Source organism: Phragmites australis, chromosome 21 (genome assembly GCF_958298935.1).
Source record: "Phragmites australis chromosome 21, lpPhrAust1.1, whole genome shotgun sequence".
NCBI classification, from domain to species: domain Eukaryota; kingdom Viridiplantae; phylum Streptophyta; class Magnoliopsida; order Poales; family Poaceae; genus Phragmites; species Phragmites australis.
The window spans coordinates 7,164,907-7,178,741 of record NC_084941.1 but is presented as its reverse complement, the minus strand read 5'-3'; the positions used below and the strand labels follow the sequence as shown (position 1 = coordinate 7,178,741).

Genomic DNA, 13,835 nt, shown 5'->3' with positions numbered 1-13,835 from the left:
TGACACAAAAGGCAGAGCTATGGCAAGTTGTTACAAAAGGATGCTCATTTATAGACATATGGGGCTGGAACATTTATACTGTTAATATTTCAACGGAGAAAAATGAGTAAAATTTAAAAATCTATACCTATTTTGATTTATGTTGAAGAAAACTATAATTTATGGTGTCTTTTTTAAAAATCTGTAACTATTTTGACATACGTTGAAAAAACTAAAACTTTCTCATCGTGGATCCAGCTGTTATATTCTATGGTATGTAATCTGAGGATTAACCGTGAGTCCACCTATTGTCAGATGATGATAGGTGGACTCACGGTGAGAAAGTTGTAGTTTTTTAACATGTGTCAAAATAGTTGTAGTTTTTTAAAATAAGTAATAAAAGTTGTAGTTTTTACATGTATAAAAATAGTTATAGATTTTTAAAATTTACTCGAGAAAAATACTATGTAGCATTTGAAACTGAAAAAATAGCTAACTGATGGTTTGGAATTTGGAGTTGGGGGCCAACTACTGGAGGATTTTCTACAACGAATTATGTAGAAAATTCCATCAGATATATGGCACAATGTTGTCTTTGAGAAGTAGTAGAAAGTATTTTTGAAGTTTTGCCAAAAAGTCACATTTTTAACACGGCTTGAATCCTAGTAGGACATAGCCCTGACTGAGACATTTGATTTGTCGACTGCTGTTTAGCATGAAAAATATTCAAGGAACACTACAACCATTCTGAAAATTTGATTGCAATACAATTCCGCCTATTGATCGTTGGTGATGGTAGTACTTCTAGAAGTGAACATCACAGCAGCATTCTCTTCGAAAAAAACCTTGACGTGTGCTATCTTAATATTGCCGCAACTGAAGAATAATGACTCCGAATTGTCATTCTCACTATTTGAATGCTAGGCTTCTTCCAACTGCTCACATTAGTGGCAAATTCATTTCCATGTGGTGTTCGATCGCCTCCCGAAGAAGAAACGTGCAGTAGTACTATTGTTCATGAGTTGTCAAAACTTGGCTTAGCCAGGGTGCCAAAAAAATCACCATGGTCGGGGAAAAAAATCATGTGTCCTGAAAAAAAATCGGAGGGAAGAGCTTGTAAAAAGTAAAAGACAAGAGAGCTTCATAAGCATGTCAGCATGTGCATTCCAAGAGTGAGAGCTGAAGAGGAAAACTGCATCCGGGGTCAACAAAACTTGGACGCCTGAAACACAAATCGACATGGTGAATTATACAACCACTGTTTGTTTCTTCAGAGGGAACAACAATTTTCTTGGCCACTGATAACTGTGCACTCTAACAGCAAGCTGATCGGGCCATAATGCCGTATCACCAGATCGGGCTTCCTGGGCTCCTCGCCACCGCCGGGCGAAACTACAGACTTCTGAATTCATGGTGCAGATAAAACTGAAACTTTCCACCGGCGTCTGAAGTTCTTCTAAAAGCAAGACCGGCGTCTAAACTATACATAAAATGAGGTTTTAGGCCAATCTAATCATTTTTTACATTATAACTTTGGAATTTCATTATCTTTTAAAATTCGTTGGAGACGGTACCAAAAATTTTAGCTACCATTTTGCGACTTTGGCTGGTAACCAAACAGCCCCTCGGGACCACGGGGTCACGAATCGGAACAAACCTGCACATGGCTTCCAAGAGGGTTCAATCAGAGTTACTCCAATTCCCAGCTTGCGATCATTGAAATGGAGGCGTAGATGCACACATAATCGACCGGGGCACGGTTGCCTGCACATTTTCGGTCTGCTCTGAACCACCAGCAAGAAAGAGTGGTACTGGTAGGAGTAGGATCGACGATCCTTTTCCTGAATTGCGCAGTCGGTTTCATTTGCTCATGGAAAGTAGACATAACATTGGAGGAGAATCGATCCTGTTGCTCTTGATAGGTTGGCATGTTTTGAGTAGAATTATTGTGCGTTCTCGTACCTTAGCCGGGGTATTCTCCATTGCTCCGATTGCCTGTTTAGCTGGAGGTTTTAAACTCGTTTCAGCATGAGAATTTAGGTGGGAAATACTTGTTATACAAAATTAGACTAGCTAAGTGTTCGTGCATTGTAACAAAAATATAAATTTTGAAGGTGATATTATTAAGTACAAATTTAAGGTATGGAGATATGAATATGCTATAGGAGCATCGCTGAACGAATACATCAGAAGTGATATCGTAGTTTAATTTTATATGGGATCAATCCAAAAAAAGAGGAGGAGATCATCCGTTAATTTTTTTATAATTTTTATTTATTTTTATTAGTAAAATAGTTATGATGTACGTAGCCAGTAACGAGACAAGAAAACTAGATGGAAAAGTAGATAAATTATTCAAAATTTAAGATTTTTATTAGATGGAAGAAAAATAGAGGAATATGTGACGTGAAGACTAACTCATATTTTATACAGTAGAGATAAAAATGTGCACTCTTGGAGCAACCATGTTTAAACACTCCGATTTCAGGTGGCCTGAGCCCTTCAATCTCTGAGTTATATGCGAGTTGTACCAAATGTAAGGTCAGTATGTCGTCAAATTTTTTATCCCGTTTTTTAACAACATGCCCCCCTTTTTTGCATTAATTTTCCAATTCTTGACCCAAATCTTATAGGGATGGAGGATGGACGATCTCCTAGCCGTCTCTGGATGGGCCGGCGTACAATTCAGCCCAAAATCTCCAGCCCAATCGATCAGTTCTGTTCGGCTCCGAGGTTCATAGCCTGGCCCAATAAGACCTATCACCCAATTTGATTCCAATTTCCAGGTGAAACAGGCCCGCCGGCAGAGCCGGCGTGTGGCAAAGCGAGTTTTTTTATTTTTATATTTTTTATTAAAAATTTAAAGAAATAAATTCCTCATGAAAAAAATTGTAAAACTAAACGCCTGCAGCCCCTGAGAGCGCTGTAGCCCTTTGAGAGGGCGGTTAGACCTACTTACCGTCCCCTGTGAGGACGGGTAGGGCCTAGGAGGGTGGTTAGCAGCCTAGCCGCCCTCAGAGGATGTAGTAATGATATTTTTTTTCTGAAAATTGCAAAATTTTGTGTTTTTGGTCAAAATTTAAAATAGAGAATTTACAAAATTTGGAATTAAAAAGGTTGAAGAGTAGTGAAAACGGTATACTGAGGAAGCGAGAATTTGGAGTAGGTTATGTAATTGTCAGAGAATAAAAAATCAGTATTTGTGAACAAATTGTATATGTGAAGCACTCGCAGCATATTACGCGGGTATGAGGTTGCAAACGGCGACAAACATAAGATTAAACATATGGTGAAAAATATTACATGAGACTGTAACCACGACGACGCGACGAGAAAAAGAAGGTGGCATGTACGGGTCGCACTAAGACCTACTTATTAGTGCGCCGCTCCTAATCATAACATGTCTTAGGGAGTGGAAGTATATTGGGTTACATTAGATACTTTCTACTGAGTGCATCTAGGATATTTTTCCTTTCGGAGGGCATCGGGACCTGCCGCCTTAGCACGGTAGGCTCTCTCCCGCTTCCTTGCCCTCTCAGCCTCCCGAGCCTGAGCCACGGTATGGTCGTGCGCCTCCTTCCTCATGCGCTCTTCTTCCTGCCACTTTAGGTAAAGTTTCTCTTGTTGTTGCTTGTACTCCCGACGTGCGTAAGCTTCCCTTCTCTACCTCATGTTCATATCGATCAACTGCTTCTGTTCCTCATTTTGCTCATTGTCAAGCCATTGAATAAAATCACAGAGCGATGGAGGAGACTGAACAAATAGAACAAGATGAGCGGTTAGTAAAACAGGGTGCGAAATCGGCAAAGACGTGGCTGATATTTGTTGCTATATCGGTGGATACTCATATGTTACATGTTGAGGCTTGTCATATTAGTAGTTGCCACATATGAAGAAGTGCAGCCCATAGGTGTATGAGATGTCCTGCGACTCGCGGAGCCTGCAACGGTCACCACAGAAGTACATCGGTGGTTCGATACCTTGAGTGATGAAAATCCCCCAATATTTTTTTGGTGGGCTTGGTGGAGCTGAGGAAGATATTGCACTTGAGAGATCTAAGAAATGAGTGGTGCATCAACGTATGGAGGTTCGGCTATTTATGGTGGGGGAAGGCAGGAGCATTGGATTCGCTCTTGAAGAAAGGAGTCAGTAGAAGGGCTCAGAGGGTGGCAGGAGCATTGGATTCCATCTTGAAGAATGGGAAAGTTGTGGCATTGATGATGGATAGAGATTCCATGTGTATTGGTACCTGTGTTGTCATTTATTTTGTAGTAAAAGCTGTCCGGTGTTGTCACTTCTTGTCTAAAGCCTGCGCAAGGAGACATGTGTTGTCATTTCATGGTTAAAGTTCAGTAGTGTGGTTGCTTCGTGATTAAAGTTACACTCCCGACAGAGTTATCGAGCAGTCACTTCGTGTATAAGTAGCTTTGTAAGATATACTTTTCTAGGTCTGTCGTGAACGGTTCATACATGGGTGAGGATGATAGAATGTAGCGTGTGGTCATGTCGGATTAAGAAATGCAACTAGCGTGCCATCACATTGGAATAAGAAATGCAGTTACGACATGCTAAGTGGACCATAAAGATTATATGCGTCCGAATACGTAAAGTACATCGCTAATCGAATGTGCATATGTAAGTTACAAAAACAAATGTAAAATCCTACTGCTGTCTCCCACGCTGCCGTCGGCCGTGCCCCCCATCGTGGTCCCGATGCCACTGGTTGACCCTCACGTGGCCCCTGGAGTAGGTGAGGGGGTCGGGTGGACCGACCTGTATGGTAAGCCTAGTAGGGAGCACCGGTGTCGAGGTCTCGTCCTGCGTGGGCTGTGTCCGAAGTGGAGCACTGGGTACCTGGGACCGCTGGAGGACGTCGTAGTTTGGTGTGCCCACGAAGAAGTCCCAAATGAGGTCGTAAGCGGGGTCCGAGCCAGCCTCATCCTCCTGACTAGGGTACGAGGACTGTGAAGGATCTGCTGGCGTCCATATGTACTAGCTGGAGGGGCCTACGAACAAATAATTATATTAGATATGGACAATATGGAAATGAAAGTAGTAGTATGAAATGCACAATTGTACCTGCGTGGTATGCCAGTGTAGCAGAAGATGGTCAGGCGGGCGTGGCGTAGTATGGCTCTAACGATGCTGGTGGGATCGGGCGTGGGGCAGCTGAAGATGGGCCAGCCACATCACTGAAATAACATGTGGACAATATTAGATGAATTGATGAATATATTGAATATGGGGATGAAGTGGCGCCCAGTACCTGAGGGTGGAGGCACAGGGCTCGGTCTACGAGGTTGCGTCGAGGTGTGTGTAGGTCCACCTAATATTTGTTTAAAAATTATTGCACCAGTAAGAAACGAATATATTTTAACGCTGTGCGAATTAAAAATTCGTACCTATTTACTCAGAGCCTACATGATGTGGTAAAAGGGGTCGTGTGAGTGCTGACACCGATGAACGGCGGTGCACATCTGACCTCCGGGACGACTCGGCGTGGACCCCACTAGACCTGGGAGGCGCTCCAGCTACATCTGTGGTGGATCGGTATGAGGTAAGCTTCAAGGCTCGTGTGGTCTTGTCGAAAACCCGCTTGACGAAGCCCGCAACATCCGACGCACTGAGGTGCACCCCTTGCCTGAGGCAGTCCATGGTACCAGCTGCGTCCCTATGGACATCGTAAATGATATTGGCATGTGGATATGAACAAGAAAAAACAATTTAAATCTACGGTCTTTGTTCCTCGAGTATGAACTACTGACTTGTAAGTAAAACATACCGCCAATGCAACATCCTCGTCCCAATAGACCAGGTACGCCTCCGTAGTCGATGCGACGTGGGGCCGAACACACTCAGGGGTGTAGGTGACCCGTGTGCGTGTATGCGGCACGTACCACCGTAGGTAGTCGTCGAAGCTCCGCTCGTTGAAGGGACGCGCCTCCTCCACGACATCCTATAGCGCTTGGGCCCATGCTGAGACGTATAGGGCCAAACGATCTGCCCTAAGGTTGCCAGCCGGCTGGCCTTTGCATGTGTACCTGCAAGTGAACCATTTTAAATATAATTCACAGTAAGATGAATGTTACGAAAATTTTAATTCTGCATATGTACCCGTGGACATGCACGGGAACAGTACAAATGTGGACGAGAGGGAATGCCTGGTGGCGGCCAAACTGCCGCATGATGCGGTGCGATGAGTACTCCTCGACGTAGATGTCAAAGACAAGTGGTGCCTTCGTAAGCCAGTACTCCTTGTCTCGGGTACACAACGGAGACAAACCCAAATCCGCACGGCCTTGGATGACCAAGAAGATGTATGGCTGCCAAACCATGTCGTCCGGACGCAGCCTGTCAAACTGCGACCAAAAATGCTCGTAAGCGCTGCGAGGCTGCTCATGTGCCCAATGTGGCTGTGTGACAAACATCGTTAGAATTTATTAGAAATAACATGTGTGCCAATGGAAGTGTTAACAAAAAGTACGTACCCGACGACGACACCAAAGCAAGGCTATGGTAGGCGCGTCCTCCTCGAGCTCGTCGTACCATTCCTCTGGGTATAGGGAGCGGTCCACCACTGGCCGGCCTATGGCGAACCGCTCGTAGGACCACAGCTGCAGAAGAAGTGGGCACCCAGCAAAAGTGGCAAGTGGCTCCGTCTTCGTGCACGCGTCGCAGAGAGCCCGATACGTCGCAGCAAGTACAGCAGATGCCCAACTGAACTGCGGTACCTCCTCACCATCAGCATCCTCTATCAACCTGGCATACGGCACAAGGGTCCTCGCAACCAGGTGACCTTGGACGCTGGTGAACATAACCCACCCAAACAGCCAAAGCAGATAGGCCTCCAAATGCCTGGAAACCGAGTTTGCGTTGGCCTGCGGGTGCATGTACGCCAGCTGCAAATATGACAGATGTCAATAAGGATCATAACTAGAGGTTGTATTATACCATACTTGGAACTGTAGGATCCACTTCTTCGTTGGCCCTAGTGCATCGAACAAGAACTCAGGCACGTAGGGGGTGCGTCGGCCTTCCGCTCAACCGGGCCAAACCGCTAATGCATGACTTTGATCCAGTCAGCATCCATGTCGATGACCCCCACCGCAGCTCCCGCGCAAGGTAAGCCTAAGAGGTAGGCTACGTCCTGCAATGTCGGGGTCATCTCACCGCAGGGGAGGTGGAACGTATGTGTCTCTGACCTCCATCGGTCAACCAGTGCTGCTATCAGCGAGCGGTCAAAATAGAAACGACACGCCGCTGCCTCGGGGTTCTCCGTCGATCGGGCCTCAACCAAACGACAAAGCGGTAGGAGTCCCACCGCTGCCAACCTGAATAATTAGGAATATAAATAAATAGGGGAACGCAATATATCAATGATATGGCAATTTCGTACGAAAGTATCGAAGTACCTGTGCTTCCACCGATCGTCGATCGTAAGTAGCTCTCCAGGGCCACGTGGTCGGAACACTCCTAACTCTGTCTGGTGCTCGGTGAACAAGAAGTTGCGGTACCTCTTGTCCATTACAGGGTCGAGAAGCTCGGGGGTCGCAGGGTCCGCCATATCTGCATTTGAAAGATATGTACATTAATGCATTGCAACATGTAGATAGGAACAATATACAATTAATGCAAATTCACTTTACAACTATATGTAACATGAATATATTGCGACATGTACTTACAAATGAAGGCTCAAATGCTAGGCAGAGAAGTACAATTAAGACAGCAAGCTATACTAAATACAATCACACTAGAACGCGTCATAATACTCACCTAGACAACATGTGCATTTTTAGGACAATACTTGTACGTTTGACCTGTTTTATTGCACTAACTGCATTGCTTGACCCTAGGACCCGCCTCGGATTCATCCATATCGTTGCGAATCCGGCGAGTTTGTCGGTAGCCAGGTGTGTTCTTCATCTTTTCCAAATCAGGCACATAGATTTGTGAAGGTCCTGAATTACTGTAAAAGTGTCAACAATATCGTAACCATACAGCTCATGATTCCAGGTATTCAGTATTTGATGCTTCATGAAGTACTTTGAAACATATTGCCTGGAAAGCATATTGTGCTCCGCACACGTAGCTATGACGTGTGTACAAGGTTTGTGGAGTAATTATGGCTTCTGGCAAGTACAAATGCATGTCCCACTCATTAGCACGCAATCTTGAATATGCCGCTCACGTCTTCCACCCTTCTAACCCTTATCCCGGCACAAGACACTGAACCTGTGCTCCGCAGTCCCCTCTTGATTTGCGCGATGCATGTGGGCCTTCTTTGTGGTCTTCTCCATATACTCACATAACATCCGTCCATACAGCATACGATTATCCTCCATTACATTTTTAGCAGTTGTGTACCGATCAATAAAGTACTTATAAGTCCCATGCAAAATGCCTTCTACAATTCCAACAAGTGGAAGAGACCTCATTCCTCGCATGACCTAGTTATAAACCTCAGCAAGATTTGTTGTCATTACTCCATACCTTGCCCCACCACTGTCGTACAGCAAAGCCTATTTTTCATTTGGCTCATTACGTATCCACTGTGAAAAGCTCCTAATAGCTGACCCTGACCTCCTAACTATCTGCGGAGTATCTGTTGTGAGAGGTCCAAGAGTTGTCGGTTCATCACCAGTTGGTGCAGCCTCCATGTCTGTTTTAGAGTTAGTTCGTCCAGTCTTGCCCATAGGGCATTGAACTTCCGTTACTGGTTTTGACTGCACAACTTTTTGAAAAGTTTCATCAACCCTTTGTTTTTGAATTGTCTGTAGAAGTTCGCACCCATATGGCTCATGCACCACCTGCTCTTCGGGTCGGGCCATTGTGCTGCTACATCCCGTCGAACACTACCATATTGCATATCTAGCAAAGTCTGCAACAACCCTGCATGTCTATCATGAATCAGACACACATCTGACTGGTCAAGAACAATAGCATGTTTCACCCACTCAAGGAACCAATACCAGCTGTCCTCGTTCTCACTCTTCACAAAAGCAAACCCCAGTGGCAGGACTTGGTTGTTACCGTCGACCCCAATTGCAGACAATATCTGTCATTTGTACTTCCCAGTCAGGAATGTTCCATCCAGACATATGATGGGTCGACAATACCGAAATGCTTTGATGGTTGCAGCGAATGCAAAGAAAGCATGCTGCAATACTCGTTTCTCGCTGTACTCCGCATCAGTTAAGGGGTAATGCTTGATATCATAGTAGCTGCCTGGGTTCCTTCCACAAATTATGACTAATTGACGAGGTAGATTGTGATATGAATCTTCATATGTTCCAAACCTTATCTCAATAGCCTTCTGTTTCGTCCTCCATGCCTTCGCATAGTTTATTGTGTACTGGAACCTTTGCTCAATAGCACGGATTATTGATCGTGGCTCATACCTTATGTTGTCTACAATCTCCTCGTATATAACATTAGCAATAAAGGCAGATGACAGGTTCCGGTGGGCGAACTCTATTTCCTCAATGTGACAATTATGTTCCTTGACTATTGAGCATTGCTAGTAGTCTACCCATTTCTCTTTGAATGCGTGCACCCGCCAAGGACATTGAGGCACCAAACACTTCACATCATACTCCTTTTTACTGGATTTAACAACCTTGAACTGCCTCCGAAGAGACAGCGACCAGAATTTAACTGCATCAATAATTGCCTCCTTTGTAGGGTACATAGCACCCTGAGATACCTCGTTCTCATGGTATTGTCACGGTGTCCGATCAGCCTTGCTAACCACCAGCTTTAAAAATTCAAGATCTCTCCATTTTGCAGGCACTGGAGCATTACCCTCCTCGTCAGATGAATCCCATCGGCAAGGCCTTCCTCCAACTCTTGATCCTCCAACTCCTTCTCTTCAATGATGCTAGGGATATGCTCCCCTTCATCGGCTACACCCATCGGTTGCATCTCAGGAATATCTCCAACATCTGCCCTGGTCGCGACATTAACCAGATCTGATTCATCTTCCACTGCCTCACTTGGTCCCGTTACTGCTTCCGCAGAGTTCACCTCCGTTTGATCTTTCAGGTACGCCTCAGCTAACAAAATTAGAGGCAAGCCATGTTCACAAGATATATCTATATACTACCTCCAAGTTTATGTGGCTTCGATCGGAACAAGCTCGCCAAAGTATCCATGACTAGCACGGCTGAGGACAACTTTCAGCTTAAGCTCATGTTGCTGCGGATCCAGTTGGAAAAACCGCATGAGCCACTTGCACACACCCGCAATGGTTCTCTCATTAGCTTTACTAAGACCCTTCATGACATGACGAAATCCAGACAGATCTACACCGTTAGGACCATACCTAATTTCACCATCAACATAATATATCTAAAAAATTAATTTATCTGCCATCCCTGGAAACATCCGCAAATATAACCAATGTTAAGACCGACTATTTCTCAGTATCGGAGATAAAAAATTTACCGACACCGATTCATACATAACAATAGGTTTTTCAATAATACCCCTACCCAAACTTACCTACAAATATTACTCTATAAAATCTACATTTAATAGCTATCCTACCATGTCGGAATTAATATTCACAGTATACTACCATTTTCTAAACGCTACATCCTAGGTCATACTATTATCATACAGTGCTAGCTCCTATATCACACAATACTACCCTATAATTATTACTCTATACAATCTACATATTCAAAACTAACATACTACAAATAATATTCGGTATTTCACTGCTATCCTACCATGTCGTAAGTAAAATTGATAATTTTCTACTAAACACAGCATTTTCTAAACCCTAGGTCATACATGTCTAAAACCTATATCATATACTACTACTATACTAATTAACAACAATAAAAGTATAGAAGAACTTATTAAAAAGTGATCTTCAAATCCGCAGATCAAATGCAGCAGGGCTTCACCGTGCTCTCTTCCTCTCCTCTCTTCTCCTCTCCTCCCTCTTCAGAGTTTTTTTTCTTTCTTTCGGATTAAAATATGAATTTTACCTCATTTTTGGGCTTTTTATAGAGGAGAGAGCAAGGGGGTGGAGGCGGGCAGCCACCTTACCGCCCCCTGAGAGGGCGGCAAGGAGCCGTACCCGCCCTCTCATGGGGTGGTAAGGCCTCGGCTCGAGCGGGCACCCCCTTGCCGCCCTCTGAGGGGCGGTTAGGCCATCCGCCCTACCAGGGGCGGTAAGCAGGCCTAATCGCCCTCTCAGAGGGCTGCAGACGCCTAGTTTTGTAATTTTTTCATGAGAAATCTATTTATTTAAATTTTTAATCGAAAAAATATAAAAATAAAAAAACTCGTGGCAAAGCAACCCCACTTGATCGGAAGAAGTCCATTTTTAGCCCTAGAACTATCACCCAAGTTCGATTTTAACTCTCAAACTTTAAAATTGGATTTTTATATTTCAAACTTCCAAAACCTTTTACTTTTCACCATTTTTCTAGTTTTATAGCCTGTTTTCAATGATGTGATGACGATTTCACACATATGGCAGATCAGTCAGGAAAAAATGAAAACAAAATTAGGAAAATGAAAACAATTCGAAAAATAGAAAAAAAATAAGAAAAACTAGAAAAATCAAGGAAAATAAAAAATTAGAAAAAAAAAATCAATTTTTGGTCTTTCAAATGTCACGAAAGTCTAACTGCCGAGTAACTAAATTTAGCCATTGTTACAATTAATACAAAAATTCACTTAGAGTTCGGGTTTCGAGATCAGGAGGTTAGGGATTAAGAGGTTTCATGGATACCAGGTTTAGACGAAGGTTATTATAAGGCAATCAATTTGATGAAGGAGGAGACAAATATACGTACAACTTGCAGATATCGGTATGTATAATATTAAATAATACAGATATACATATTAGAAAAAATAAAAATTTAAAGAGTATGTAGAATATGTTTGCATGTGGTCTAGTGACATATTACACTGTACTGTCAGTTAGCAATAGACTCACTCAGTTGGTTCCATCCTAACTCCTTTTCCTGATTTTCTTCATTTCCATTTTCCTCCACTTTTCTTGATTTTTTTCTATTTTTTCATTTTTTTTGTTTTTACTATTTTATTATTTTTGAAATCTTCTATTATTTCTGATTTTTTTCAAACAAATATGTTTTTCCTATTTCCCCTTATTTTTTTATTTCTTTCTTTATTTTTTCTAACAGGTCTATCACATGTGTGAAACTGTCGCCACGCCAAAAAAGACTAAAATCCAAAATTAGATAACATACACAACCGTATTTATCGAAATAGATAACATATTGTCGTTTTATAATTTTAACATCCGTATTCAGCACCTTATTTACCAAAAACTAACTTTCGGTACACATACGCCGAAAAAACACGAATCTAGCTATATTTGGCATATGAGGTACAAAATATGTCACTATAGCCCATATTCGATGCCTCATATGCCAAAAATGAGGTGTATTCGGTACCTAGCTTGTAGCTCATATTCAGCACCTCATATACCGTATTCGGCACATTATGTACCAAATATGGCCAGGTTCGTATGTTTTTGCCGTACAGTGTACCGAAAGTCAGTTTTCAGTAAATAAGATATCGAATACGGATGCTAAAATTGTAAATACGATGATATGTTGTTTATTTCGGTAAATACGATCGCGTATATTATCTAATTTTGAATTTTGCTCTATAAAAACAGCCTATAAAATCGCAAAGAATGAAAAGTAAACGGTGGTAAAAATTTAAAGCGTAAAATATACGGTTTTAGAGTTCAGGAGCTAAAATCGGATTTAGTGATAGTTCGAATAGAATTCTTGGCCACCACTCGCCGCGCGGCGAGCAGTCGCAAAGCAATGCGCTTCACGCCCGTGCCGTGCCTCGCCTCCCCCACACCCACCCACCTACCGCGCCACCACTTCACCGGGCCGAGGAGCACCTCCGCGCGGGCCGGCGGAGCGGAGCGAGCGGGCATGGCGGAGAGCGGCGCGTGGGCTGCGGTGGTGGGTGCGACGGCTGATGGCGGCGAAGGCGGAAGTCCGGGAAGAGCTTCTCGGACGTCGCCGCCGAGACGGGGCTCACCAACGTCTACATCGCGCAGCTGCTGCGGCGCCTGGCACAGCTCAAGCCCGACGCGGCGCCCGCGCTGAGGGCCGCGCTCCCGGCGCTCACCGACGAGCTCGTCGACCTCATGATGGCGCCGCCGTTCTGGTCCTACCGCCCCGACATCGTCCACGAGCCCGCCATATACAGGTGCCCCGTCCCCCGTCCTCTTCCCTCCTGCCCCTCAAGTCTCGCCTTAACCCTGTATACGACGATGCTGCCTCCGTAATATTTTGTTCATGTCGATGTTAGCATGCTTGCTAGATCTGTTAGGTAACAGAGCAAGAAGAATGCCGTGGAGATGGACCTGTGCGCGTGCAGATCTAGAATTGTCCTTTTTCAAGTGACATAATTACCCTCCCTAACATCTAATTAGTGGAATAATCACTGTTTAAGATCAACCATTTGTTTTGTTTCAACTTTGTGCGAAGTGGGGATACTTTGGGAAACAAGAAATGTTATCTTTAGGGAAATCATAGAAGCACTTCTCGAATTTGATGTGGATATGAGTCGTCAAGCGAGCGAAGCGAAATCTTTGTTGTGTAATCTGCGACTCCAAACGCTTAGGGTTTAGTTAGAAAGGGATGGTTGCTCGAGGAATTATTGCGATTTAGTTTTATGTTTGAACTAAATCTTAAGGATTTGGATACAGCTTTCCTCTGTGTAAACAGGCTTTTGAAATTTCAGAAGACTGAATGTTAACGCATTAGTGTGGTCTGATGCGCCGGTTTATCCATATTTTTGGTATAGTGGTAAATAAAGATTCAAGACACGAGAGAGGCCAGACCGCC

General features: G+C 43.7%; 1 pseudogene; it reads left to right on the top strand.

Moving 5' to 3' along the window:
• Nucleotides 1-13,835, top strand: part of LOC133903115 (uncharacterized) — a 67,786-nt pseudogene that overhangs the window by 51,651 nt on the left and 2,300 nt on the right.